The sequence below is a fragment of the Eublepharis macularius genome, chromosome 7, assembly GCF_028583425.1.
Source record: "Eublepharis macularius isolate TG4126 chromosome 7, MPM_Emac_v1.0, whole genome shotgun sequence".
NCBI lineage: Eukaryota > Metazoa > Chordata > Lepidosauria > Squamata > Eublepharidae > Eublepharis > Eublepharis macularius.
In genome coordinates, this window is record NC_072796.1 from 75,552,071 (window position 1) to 75,564,766 (window position 12,696).

Genomic DNA, 12,696 nt, shown 5'->3' on the forward strand with positions numbered 1-12,696 from the left:
CATAACACGTAATGGGAAGCTTAAATGAGCAGACTATTAGGATAGAGCCTTTCTACTATGCATGAACAGAAACATCTGCAGAGAGAAAAGGTCTCATTTGATAATTGTATCATGATTCTCGGCAAACTGAATCCACGAATCCACCCATATTTCCACAGATCAAGCAGCAGCTGAGCACAAAATCTCTAGAATATAAAATAAATGGTTACTGCGCTGGCAATCCAAGTCATAGCTAAAGGAATTCATGCATGAATTCAAGACTACAATTTTGATGCAACAAGGAAGATGCTGAAATCATCATGGAGTGCTGTCATTTGGGCTAAGTGAGTAGTTATTACCTGAGTGCATTGACATATCACAGATATGTAAAAAAATATTCATAATGTATTTCTGTCCTGCCTTTCCCCCACATAAGAGTCTCAAAGCAATTCATGTAGTTTAGCTCATTTAGGGGTTTATCACATCCCTGCTTGACCCACATTTCAAAACAGGGGACTGTAAATAAGAGGTGAACCTAGATAACCTGTGCATGTCATAGCAAATAATGTATGGCAAAGTGTTCCTATTGTCTGGGGTCTGAGCCCCAGCCCCCAGACTTGACAAGAGGGAACAGCAGGTCAACCGGGCTGACGGGCAAACAGAGGGGGCAGCCAGCAGACAGCAGGTCAACCGGTCAGCCAGCGGACAGCAGGTCAACCGGTCAGCCAGCGGACAGCAGGTCAACCGGACTGACTGGCAAGCAGAGGGGGCAGCCGGGGGACAGCAGATCAACCCCTCTCACGGGCAAACGGAGCCAGAACCTGCCGGTGCCATGGGGAAAGGGGAAAGGCCCAGGGCCTCAAACAGCAGGGGGAGGCAGAGGGAGGCCAGCTAGTCCCACTCCCCTGGGGAAGGAAAGGGGGCTAAGCAAGGCAGAAGGGAGCAAGGGCAGAGGGATTGGGGGCCCAGCAGTCACCCACCCAAAGCCCTTACCTGAGGAGGAGAAGCAGCAGCCCCAACAGCCCAAAGCCACGCCCCAGCTAGAAAATAGTAGCCTGGCCCAGGAGTTGCCAAAAGCCAAGCCACTCCAGGTGGGGGTATTGGAGGCACTCTGCAGGAAGCCCTGGGCAACCAGCCAAAGAGCCGCAGCTGGACACACCTTCAGCCATCAACCCAACCAGGGAGGCTGGGCTGCTAGCCAGGGGACTGCAGCTGGGCAGGCCTTCAGCAATCAGCCAAGGCAGGGAGGCTGGGCAGCCAGAGAACAAGGCACAGCTGGCGCTGGTCAGTGGAGCCAGATCAGCTACCTAGCTGCAACTGCTTGGTGCAACCCAAGACCAGGCTGGAAGAGGGGTGGGACAGTAGAAGGAAGCCCTATAAAAGCTGGCTGGGAAGAGCCCTGTGGTGGTGGGTTTGAGGAGGAGTGATGGAGTGGAGCCAAGGAAAAGGCAAGAAGGAGAGTACTGGGAAGAAGAGATGGTGGAAGATGCAGGGGGTAAGCAGGCCAGTGAGTGGATTGAGAGGGAGTCTGGGTGAGGTATACCGCCCCTCCTTCCACAGAGCAGGGTCCTGCAGTATCCCTGGCCCCCCTGTGATGTCAGGAGCAGACTGCCCAGTGCCATGCCCAGCGGCAGCTGCGGCAAGCCCTGACACCTATGACCAGGCTTTGTGTTCTCCCAGTAACTATTTGATAGCTTTACTAAGTGGGTTGCCATATCAAATTGGATCTACTTATGGTGATACTATTTATATTTCTGGCACAGTTTTGTAATATCAAGAGGTCCTGGTAAACCAGGCAGGTTTGGTATGGCCCTGAAACTTTGAAAGTAATTTAAAGTAAATTAAAGTCTTTGTCCCATTTAATTCTAGGTTGTCACAAAGGCTGAAGCTTTTCACAGTCCTGAATATGATTTGTCCTGAGCAGGGCTTTTTTTCAGCTGGAACGCAGTGGAATGGAGTTCCGGCACCTCTTGAAAATGGTCACATGGCTGGTGGCCCCACCCCCTGATCTCCAGACAGAGGGGAGTTTAGATTGCCCTCCATGCCGCTGAGTGGCGTGGAGGGCAATCTAAACTCCCCTCTGTCTGGAGATCAGGGGGCAGGGCCACTGGCCATGTGACCATTTTTGCCAAGGGCGATTTAAACTTTTAAAAACTCCCCCTTTGTTCCAGCTGACCCAAAGTGACATCATTGTGTGATCCTGAGTTCCACCACTGAGTTCCACCACCTCTTTTCCCAGAAAAAAAGCCCTGGTCCTGGGGGACTCTAAGATTGCTCAGAGCTGTACAGAAAGTGGACACTTAACAGGACGGAGGGGTGAACAGAGATTAATTCAGCTATATTAAAAATAAATAAGCTCTATTAAAATAAAATAAGATAAAATAAAATTCAGCTGTATTAAAATAAGTTTCACCACTGATGACTTCCCAAGTTAAATGGTGACGTTGTGTAGAATATGACTGTAACAGCTCTCACGTTATGATGTATTTATCCATCATGATATGATGGAACTTTAGAGTGTTGCGCTACTGAGGGAATGCCTTGTTCAGCCAAAGATCTGCAGTTTCGGTGGGCCAGGAACAAGCCAAACAGAGGGGCTCCTGAGGTGCTGCAAGCCAGCACTGCGGGAGTCCTTCAGCTAAGACCCAGTCAGCAGTGCCAAGAACAGGCGTTGGCTCACCCATTGCCCCTGCGGCATTGTGCGAGTAGGCAAGTGGTGAACTGACACAGATCATTTTTGTTGCTGTCTGAGCCAAGCAACTTTTGCAGTGCTAGTGGAATTGCTATGGCTTAGTTGTTCTCATTTCTGGTTGCCAGTGGTCTCCAGGGCGGCAGCCCACCGGGAAGTTTAAGATAAATGCACAGTCCATCCCTGTTGGCCAAGTTGCTATAATGCTTGCCTCTCTTGTCCATCTATAAAGTTACACTAATGACCCAGTTCATGAGTCTAGTCCATTATGCAGATTCATTGGGTAAATAGGGTAGACAATTGTAAGTAACCCATCCAAAACATTTGTGGTAGCATGACTGCCTGAAGTATTGGTGTGGTACTCATGGCAGGGCGAACACAGTTAACAGTAGCTCTTGCTTTGCTACCCCAGCTCTTTATAAAAACAGAACAGCAAGCTGTATGTACTCATAGGCCATGCTGAACTCTCATGAGATTCCTTTCCATTTTGAGAATTTTGTTACTTTGGTTAGCAGCAGGAAACCAGAAATGGTGGTGGATCTCTTGCTAAAAGAGGAAGGAATTTTATGAAATTTGATGCACTTATGGACTGTAATATTTTTAAAGGGGATTTCGGGAGCAAGAAGGTACAGAGAATTATCTCCTCTCCCTACCAGGCAGGGACAGCAACTGGGTTACTGGTTACTGGCCGGCTGGCAGACAACTGAAAGCTGGCATTGGATGGGACAAGGTTACCCCCCCTCCTTTCAAAAACTGCCTCTCAGTTTGCCTCATTATAAAGCTGGTCCTGCAGACTGCACTTTTATAGCACAACAACAATGAAACAAAGGAGTGTTGTGGCATATTAAAAGCCATCACATTTACTAGGGCAGAAGTTGCATGAGCCAGAGACCACTTTGTGATATGCATAGAAAGAAACATATCAGTTAATGATTGTGATACTTATGACTGACATTTTCTTTAGGAAGGAAAAGCTTTGATACCTGCTAAAAATGAATAACTTTAGGGAACAGCAATGAGATGTCACTTCTTGTAAGCACTACACTGTGATTCCTTGCCTTTTTGGAAAATGAAAGAAATGCATTGTCATCTAGTGAATTAAAACTCACTGATTAATAAGGCCATGCACTCTCGGTGCTATAGTTCCAAGCACTCTGCAAATTGGCCTAAGTTTTAACCAAATTTGGATTGTATTTTATAGTGCGGTACCCATTTTTCATTCCAGAATTAGATGCGGTATGCAACGTTGGCATCAATGAAGACAGCACCAAAGTGCCCTGGGCTGCAGAAGAAAGTCAATATGACTCCTTCATTCACTCTAAAGAGCTAAAATTAAAACATGAGATCTAAATTCTAGCCTTCAAGAACACAGAGAAATCATTTTAGTCTAAATGTGTTTAGCAGAGAAAGAATAGATAAACAGTCTTAAAACTGAATAAATGTCTTTATCTGTGCCCCTTAGTGTTTACAAAGGTAGTAGGGCTTACCAAAGGCACCCAAAGTCAAGCAGAAATGTTCGTTGCTTATTCAACATCTCTAGTATTCCCCCTACTGACACTGGGGCCACTTCCACCCCCACCCCCACTACACTAATACTATGCAAGACCAGATCTGTTAGGAACAAGGTTGCATGCATCGCTGGGATATTGCAGGATGAGAAAATTGATGTGGCTTGCCTAACAGAGACTTGGCTGCAGGAAAATGACACGGTGTGTCTTTCCCAACTAACTCCCCCTCCCTCTGCTATGGTAGCTGGGGCAGAGGAGTTCTATTATTCTTCGCAAGTCCTTCAACTTCTGCAGATCTCCAGTACAAGCTATAGCTGGTATTGACTGCATGTTCCTGCCTCTGGGAATTAAAGCTTGACTGGGTATCCTGCTTGTTTACAGACCACCCAGCCCCCATAAGCACCCTTTCTGAGTTGGCAGAGCTGCTAGCAGACATGGTGTTGGAGACAACCAGACTTACTGTTCTGGGAGACTTCAACATCCATGCTGAGTGTTCAAAGTCAGGCTTGGCTCAGGAATTTATAGCTTCCCTGACAACCCTGGGCCTCTCTCAAATAGTGTCAGGCCCTACACATGAAAGAGGCCACACACCAGTCTTAATATTTTGCACTGAGCCTTTGAGGGAAAGTCTTATTTCAACATTAGAGACTCGGCCTGAACCATGGTCAGATCATCATCCGCTGAAGATAAAAGTGAATATGGCCCCAACACCCCACAAAATAGGGGATCCAGTTAAAACGATTCACCCACAAAGGCTCATAGACCCTTCCAGATTCCAAAATGCCTTGGGGGATTTTAGAATTCCAGACACATGCTCCACAGAAGCTGCTGTAGAAGTGTGGAATGCAAAGCTCCTTGAAGCTGTTGACACCATTGTTGACCCCTCTGGCCCTTGGGGCGGAAGCCGGCACCATGGTTTACCATGGAGCTGGCTAACTTAAAGAGGGTTGGAAGACATCTAGAAAGACACTGGTGTAAAACTTGAAAGAACTTGCTACAGAACACACTGGAGGATCTATGAAACAGAAATGAAAGCGGCAAAGAAACGTTACTTCTCGGCAACCATTGCGTCAGCTAGTTCATGACTGTCCCAATTGTTCAGGGTATCCAGACACCTTCTAACCCCTAAATCTGAACCTTTACAGACCCAAGAACAGACAATTAGCTGCAAGGCATTTGCTAAGTTTTTCGCTGATAAAATAGCACAAATATGCTCTGATCTAGATGCTAGCTGCAATACAAACGAGATAGAAAAAATGCTTAATACACCATCTGGCCTATATTTGGACTGCTTTGAACCAATTACAATGACAGACCTTAACAGGATCCTGGCATCTATGAAAGCCACTACTTGTGCGCTTGATCCTTGCCCATCTTGGCTGTCAAAATCAAGTAAAGATCACATAAGTGAACCACTGAGATCTATTGTAAATCAATCGCTAACTCAGGGCACCTTCCCCCAGCCACTCAAACAGGCAGTTTTCCGTCCGCTAATTAAAAAAACATCTCTAGACAAAACTGATGTGGCCAATTATTGTCCAGTCTCTAATCTGCCCTTTCTGGGCAAAGTGATTGAGAGAGCAGTAGCTGACCAACTCCAGATCTTCTTGGAAAACTCTAGTGCTCTAGACCTTTTCCAGTCTGGATTCAGACCAGGGCATGGGAGAGAGAGAGCATTAGTAGTGTTAGTGGATGATCTCTGTCTGAATATAGGCAAATGCCACGCCTCCTTATTGCTCCTCCTGGATCTATCAGCAGCCTTTGACATGGTAGACCATGCCATCCTGTTGAGGCATTTAGAAATAAAAGAGGGCATCAAAGGATGTGCCCTGGACTGGTTTAAATCATTTCTCATGGAACAGTCTCAAAGGGTTGCCGTCGGAGAGCAGCTATCTCCAGAATGGGAACTATCTTGTGGGGTTCTGCAGGGCGCAATCTCATCTCCCATGTTATTCAACCTCTACATAAAACCTTTATGAGAACTCATTCGCAGCTATGGAGTTAGATGTCATCAATATGCAGGTGACACAGAACTCTATATTTCGCTATCCAGGTCCCCACAAGATGCAATAGAAATGCCTGACAGCTGTGGTGAAATGGCTGAAAAATAACAAATTGAAATTGAACCCAGACAAGACTGAAGTGATGCTTGTTGAGAAGTCAGAGATCTTGGAAGACATTTTACTCCCCACTTTTGATGGAGTTCATCTGACCCTTGCAGACTCGGTTAAGAGCCTAGAGGTTATACTGGATCCAGCACTACTACTAGAAAAACAAGTTAAGGCAGCTGCAAAAAATGCTTTCTACAATCTCATTCTAGCATGGAAACAGATACTATGGCTTCTTATCTTGCCACAGCCTACCTGGCCATCTGGATCCATGCCATGGTAACATCAAAACTTGACTATTATAATGCACTATACATTGGTCACCCATCTAAGTTAACTAGGAGGCTCCAATTGGTGCAAAATGCTGCAGCTCGACTGTTAGAAGGAGCAAGAAGGAGCATGAACAACACTCCCATCCTACAGTCACTCCATTGGCTACCTATCAGTTATCGTGCTCAATTAAAGGTATTGGTCTTCATGGTCTTTGCCCAACAGACCTATGGGCCACCTCCCTCCCTATGTCCCTCCATGGCAGCTTTGCTCATACGAACAGGGTCTCTTGCAGGTGCCAGCCTGTATAGGGGTGAAATCAACAGCAGCCCGTACACAGGTTTTCTCTGTGGTGGCCCCTACCCTATGGAACGGCCTGCCTGAGGAGGTCAGGAGAGCCCCCATGCTCCTGGCTTTCTGCAACCAATGCAAAACCAAACTATTAAAAAAGGCTTTTAAATAGGAGGGTGATATTGTAGGAAGCTGTCTGAGATGTTTCACTAATAAGTTAGGGATCATAGACTTCACCTTACATATTATCTGTTGCTTTAAATATGTACTCCTATATACTACCTATGCTTCATGTTGTCTAATGTCAGTCCTAGAATGGATTATGTTCTGTTTCAGTATTTCTTCAACCCCGTATTGGATCCTTGCTAATGCCATGTCTTTGTAAACTTATATTAATTTACCCTATGACATCGTTTATGGGAATGTCCTTGACACTGTATGGAAATGCCTGTCCTTGTCCTTGTTATCTGATTGTGCTAATCTCTCACTATGTAATCCGCCTTGAGTCTCAGTGAGAAAGGTGGACTATAAATAAATATAAATATAAATATAAATATAAATATAAATAAAGAGCTGTAGATCCCCAAACTATTAGAACCAGTAAATTGAAGCCAGCTCCTTTTCTTGAGGGTCACCATGGGATCTCAAATGGCATAAATGCAAATATGCTAGCTGAATTTAGTTTGTGCATTACAGCATCTAGAAATGGGGGGTGGCGGCAGAAATCTGTATGCTTAAATTGTAAGGTTGCAATTCTCATACCACATATCCTAGACTTTACTGCTGCTTTCAGTGGAAAACTCTGAACTTATGCTAGGATTATATAAAGTCCATATATCCACCAAAGCCAACAAGATTTTTGCTAGGATTGTATTGTAATGGCCCAGTCCTAAGAACTTCACAGGCAGAAATGGGCACTTGAATAAGTAAGTATCTTAAATATAGGCATTGGGACCCAAGCCTTGCTCAAGTACTGAACTAGTATTGCAACAATAATAGCAGCCCTGCTATACTAGAGGTTTCTTTGGTGATTAATTTCTGCAGTGCTTCATGTATACCCTACTTTTCTCCCCAGTGGGGACCAAAAGTGTCTTACATCATTTTCCTCATCTCCATTTTATCCCCACAACATCCCTGAGAGGTAGATTAAGTTGAGAGAGATTGACTGGCCCAAGGTCACCCAGCAAACTTTCATGGCAGAGCAGGGATTTGAACCTGAGGGCCAAGCTACAGGTGACGAATGACACTTGAATGGCAAGTGGATCGAGTGGAGAGCAAGTGGAGGGCAAGTGAACAGGGAGGAATACGCTTGCCGTTCAAATGTCATTCATCACTTGTAGTTTGGCCCTGAGTCTCCCAGATCCTAATCGTACACTCTAACCACTACACTACAGTGGCTCTAAGTGTTGGGTTCAGATTTGAACTGGAAGTTACACATTTTGGCTTTCAGAGGAGTTCTTCCAATCTGAGATGCAGATGGGATGAAAGTAGGCAGTGTGATAAGAAATAACTGGCTTGCTTTTTAATGATTTAGGAGGGTTTAAAAGAGAAGGGAGAACAGTTGATTATTGAACAGACAAGTGTCAGGAATCAGACATATTTTGAATCTGAGTCTTGCAAAACTGCGAGATCTGTACCCCAAACTGAGTAGGAGTTATCAGGTTCACTCACAAACTAGGCATGTTCAGAGGCACTGTTCTTGTTGCTTCACATGTGTAGAGTGTACGTCCCTGCCATTTCCTTTACTATTGTGATAAGCGTTGGCATTCAAGACAGCTTCCAATAATGAGCTTGTGCTCAAATCAAACACTGCAAATAACACAAAAATTTGGTTGCCCAACGTGGAAGTCTCTCTTCAGGCACAGGCAAATGTCCTTTGAAGAAATTTTCTAACTAAATCAAATATGAAGCTTAGAGTGAGAGAATTGTTTATGTATTTACTTACTTCATTTATAGTTCACCTTTCTTGCTGAGACTCAAGGAGGATTACAGCTGAAAACAATGTACTAAGAATACAAACAATCACAACAGTATAATACAGACAATGAAGCAGGATTACAAGGCTGAAGCAGTGAGACGTGATATTATACACAATACAGAATGTAATAACGTGGATTACAGAATTAGAGAAAGATGCAACAAAACATTACAATATAAATTTAGGCCCTGGAAGATGAGCTAGTCTGTCTAAGTATGAAATTCAGTAGAATTTACATTTTAGAAACTGAATCTGGCTCATTGTATTGGATTAGATGTTTAAAAATAAAAAAGCCTTGCACCATTCTACAAACAGCTTCCCCCCATTATGTGCAGAGGTTCATTAGCATGGTAGGGGTTTCTGCAGGCCCTCTGGCTCACACACGGCTTGTATCTGTGGTGGTCCAGCATGTTCTTTATCCTCTGGGCCAGCTTGTTAGCTAGCTGCCTTGCTGTTTGTGCCAGTCTCAAGAGATTGCTTCAATAATATATGTAATGTGTACATAGCAGTTTGTGTATAGTAGAAAACACTGTGTTCTTGAAGCTTTAAGTTGTTTTTTTTTCTTTAAAAAAGAAACATTTCATCGAGCACTAAATAAAATAAATTGCAAGCCCCTGATGATCTAATAAATCCTACGGCAGAGTTCAGATACAGTAATTAATTATCCCAACATGGAATTCGTAATGATCAACCATTAATTGACTGGAGGCCTGGATATGTTCGTATTTAGTAATGGGATGGAGAGACTTTCACCTTTTAGGTTAGTGATCTGAATCTGACCAAGATCTCTGGCAACAGCAAGCTGTTAGTATGTGCTCTTTGTCCTGCACTGTATGAGAAATGAGGTGATGTTCAAATCCTGCTTCTTAACACCAACAGCTGTGCATCACAAAAACTGCGCAAGATACTGATTTGGCTTTCCTCCCTACTGATGAAGGTTCAGATCAGTGGCTGACAAATGAATTGATACATCCTCGGCAATCTGTCACATACTGCTTCTGTTCTTTCTGTAGGCATTTAGGTTAGGGAAAAAAGAGAAGGGCAGGCATGGGTGAATCTTCTGCTGAAAACATCATCATTGTATATTCCCCCCCCCTTTCTATTATAGCATGTAGAGAAATTTGTCAATACGTGAGACGTTATCATATTGTTAAGTTTCTTGAGCCCCATCCCACAATATTGGCTGCTGCTAGTGGGCCCAGGAAAACTTAATGTGTCCTAATGTTGCATCATGTGTTGAGGTTTACCAGATGGGGAAAAGGGGGAAAAATCTAGGGATGACTATTTTGTAAAATCGAGGTCTTCTGCTTTTACTGTGGTAATAATAGCATGGTTGTGTACCCATTTTACATCTGATAATAAGAGTAGTATTACAAGTATGATGTGATATATGAGGCACAAGGAGACTCTTCCATCTTACTTCAACTACAGCTGGTTGCTGATCTGCACACATATTGATTCATAAGTAGTTCACACTAGGTTGGCTGGACCCAAGGTACCATGAACAGAGCTCTACTCATTGAATGAAACTTTCTTGCCTCTACCCAACCTGATGTAGCCTGCGGCACCCCCCAGCCATGCTTACTCTGGGGTCAGCATCTCTGAGGAACCGCACTGAAGACAATGTGGGATTTTCAGTGGAAGCAGGGATTGGCAAAAATGTTCTTCCTCCTCTCCCAGGAGATATAACCATCTGTCAGTGGAAAACAAGCATTGGATGGCCATGACCTTTGTCTTTTAGAATTTCCATACCTCAAAAATCAGTAAAATTTTCCCCTCAGTTAAAGAGGATGTGATTGGAAAGGATACACTGTTGGAAAGAGTTCTGTGTTACATAACAATAGACTGGACTTTCTTATTCACCAGTTTTTCCCATAGCCCTTGATTCTTTGAGTTGCTAGTTGTGTGTGTTGTCTCTTCTTTGGAATAAAAGAACATAAGAAACATGCAGGCTAGTTTCATTTTTAAACATCCATATATGCTAAAGAAAAACTTTTTGCACGGTGCTGACAATCATTATTAAAAAAACCCTATAACAATATATTTTTCCATGTAAAGCACAGAAAAATTTGCAATTTGCAGCACATTTTCTCAGTTCACTGTACAAAGACTATCTTTGTAAAAAAAAAATCCCTACATTGATTAATACCATATTAAGTAAAATCATTGATCTAAACTCCATGGCCAGAAAGACCCCTAGTTTCTGAAAATGGGGACTTTGGGCCCGTTTAACAATGGATATAAAATCATTCCAGTTTTCAGCAAAGTTTATGACTGCTGTTAAATGCACCCTTCTTTGGATGCTGGCTGTGTGCTTTGGATTTAATTCAGCCCTATGACTGAATGAACAATAATTTAGAAAGCATCTTTATGTATTAGATATTATTATCTCTAGATGACAATATTCATAAATCTTGTGTCATTTCTGAATCCAAAGAAAGATGAAGGAAAGATTTATCTAGACTATGAAGATTGTGCTTGTTTAGCATCACTTAAAGACATATGTATAAAAGTGTATTAAGAATTTTAGGGAATACATTCAGAGAGTTTAGTGATATCTTAAAGGTCATGGTTAAAAATGTGTGCAGCATCACAATATACATTGTTATTTCTTGTGACAGTTTCAGATGTTGTGGGACTAGGGCTGGTGCCAGGGTTTCTCGTGCCTGAGGCGAGATACTTACTTGCGCTGCCCCCTCCACTAACCAATTTTTAAAAAACAGAAGAAATGTAGGAAAAATGAAAAGCACAAAACTTGAAACTTTTTACATTTTTAATTTAATTTTTATTTCTTAATTTAATTTTTAAATTTTAATTTTTTAAATAAGTGTGAGAATGACAACAATCTTTGTTTTTCTTATTGTGAGCAGAAACAGTGACTTGCATTAAAGTTTTTAGCACACCTCCTTTTGTGTGTGTGTAAAAAAACTTTCCCTCTCTCTTTCTTCCCACCTCTCTCTGAATCCAAAGCCTTTTGGCAGTAGAAGGAGGGCTTCTCTTACAGGACCCGCTTGGAGGAGAAAGATGTTTGGAAGGGGGACTGAACTGAAGCCTTCTCTCTCTCTGACTTTAAAATACTGATTACCTTTGTCACAGATCCTTTTTGGGAACTACCCTCCATGCTCATCCTTCTCCCCTCCCCTTGGGTTTGAAGTGAATGGCAGCTAACAGCTAAGCATGTGGTGTATTGAAATAAACTATTGGGGGACAGGGGGAAGGTGGAGTGATATATGGAAACTAGAGGATGAGAGAAGGGAGGTGATGAAGAGGGGGGCGCAGTATGGAGCACTGCTCTGCTGGAGTGAAGGAGGGAGCAGCATTGAGATCAGAGAATATGAAGGGGGAGGGAAAATGAAAGGGAGAAGGGGGAAGGAAAGTAATAGAATTTAAAACAACAACTTTAACCCCAACAACAGTGATTTGCTCCTACCTGTTCCACAGGGACTGAAAGGGAATTGTGTGTGTCTCACCTCACTTCCTCCATCCTCTGCTGCGGTGCCCACACAACCAGCCACTCTTTCCACCAAAAGCAGCCCCCCCCAAAAAAGCCTGAGGAAAGGTGAGAAGTAGAATTGATGCCAGCTGGGGAGGGGGAAAGGGATGTACTAAAAGGAATGACAGGATTGCCCATTGGAAATAATGGGAGAGGCTTGAAGGCCCATTGGAGAAAATGGGAGCCAGGAATGCCAATTTACTTGCATGGGCTCCATTGAAATGCATTACAACACAAAAAAAGAGCAAGAGTCTAGCAGTGAAGAAGTGAGCTGTGGCGAACAAATTTTGTTAGTCTTTTAGGTGCTACTGGACTCTTGCTTTTTTCTACTGCTACAGACAAACACGGCTGCCCATCTTGATCTATCAACACAGGCCCCA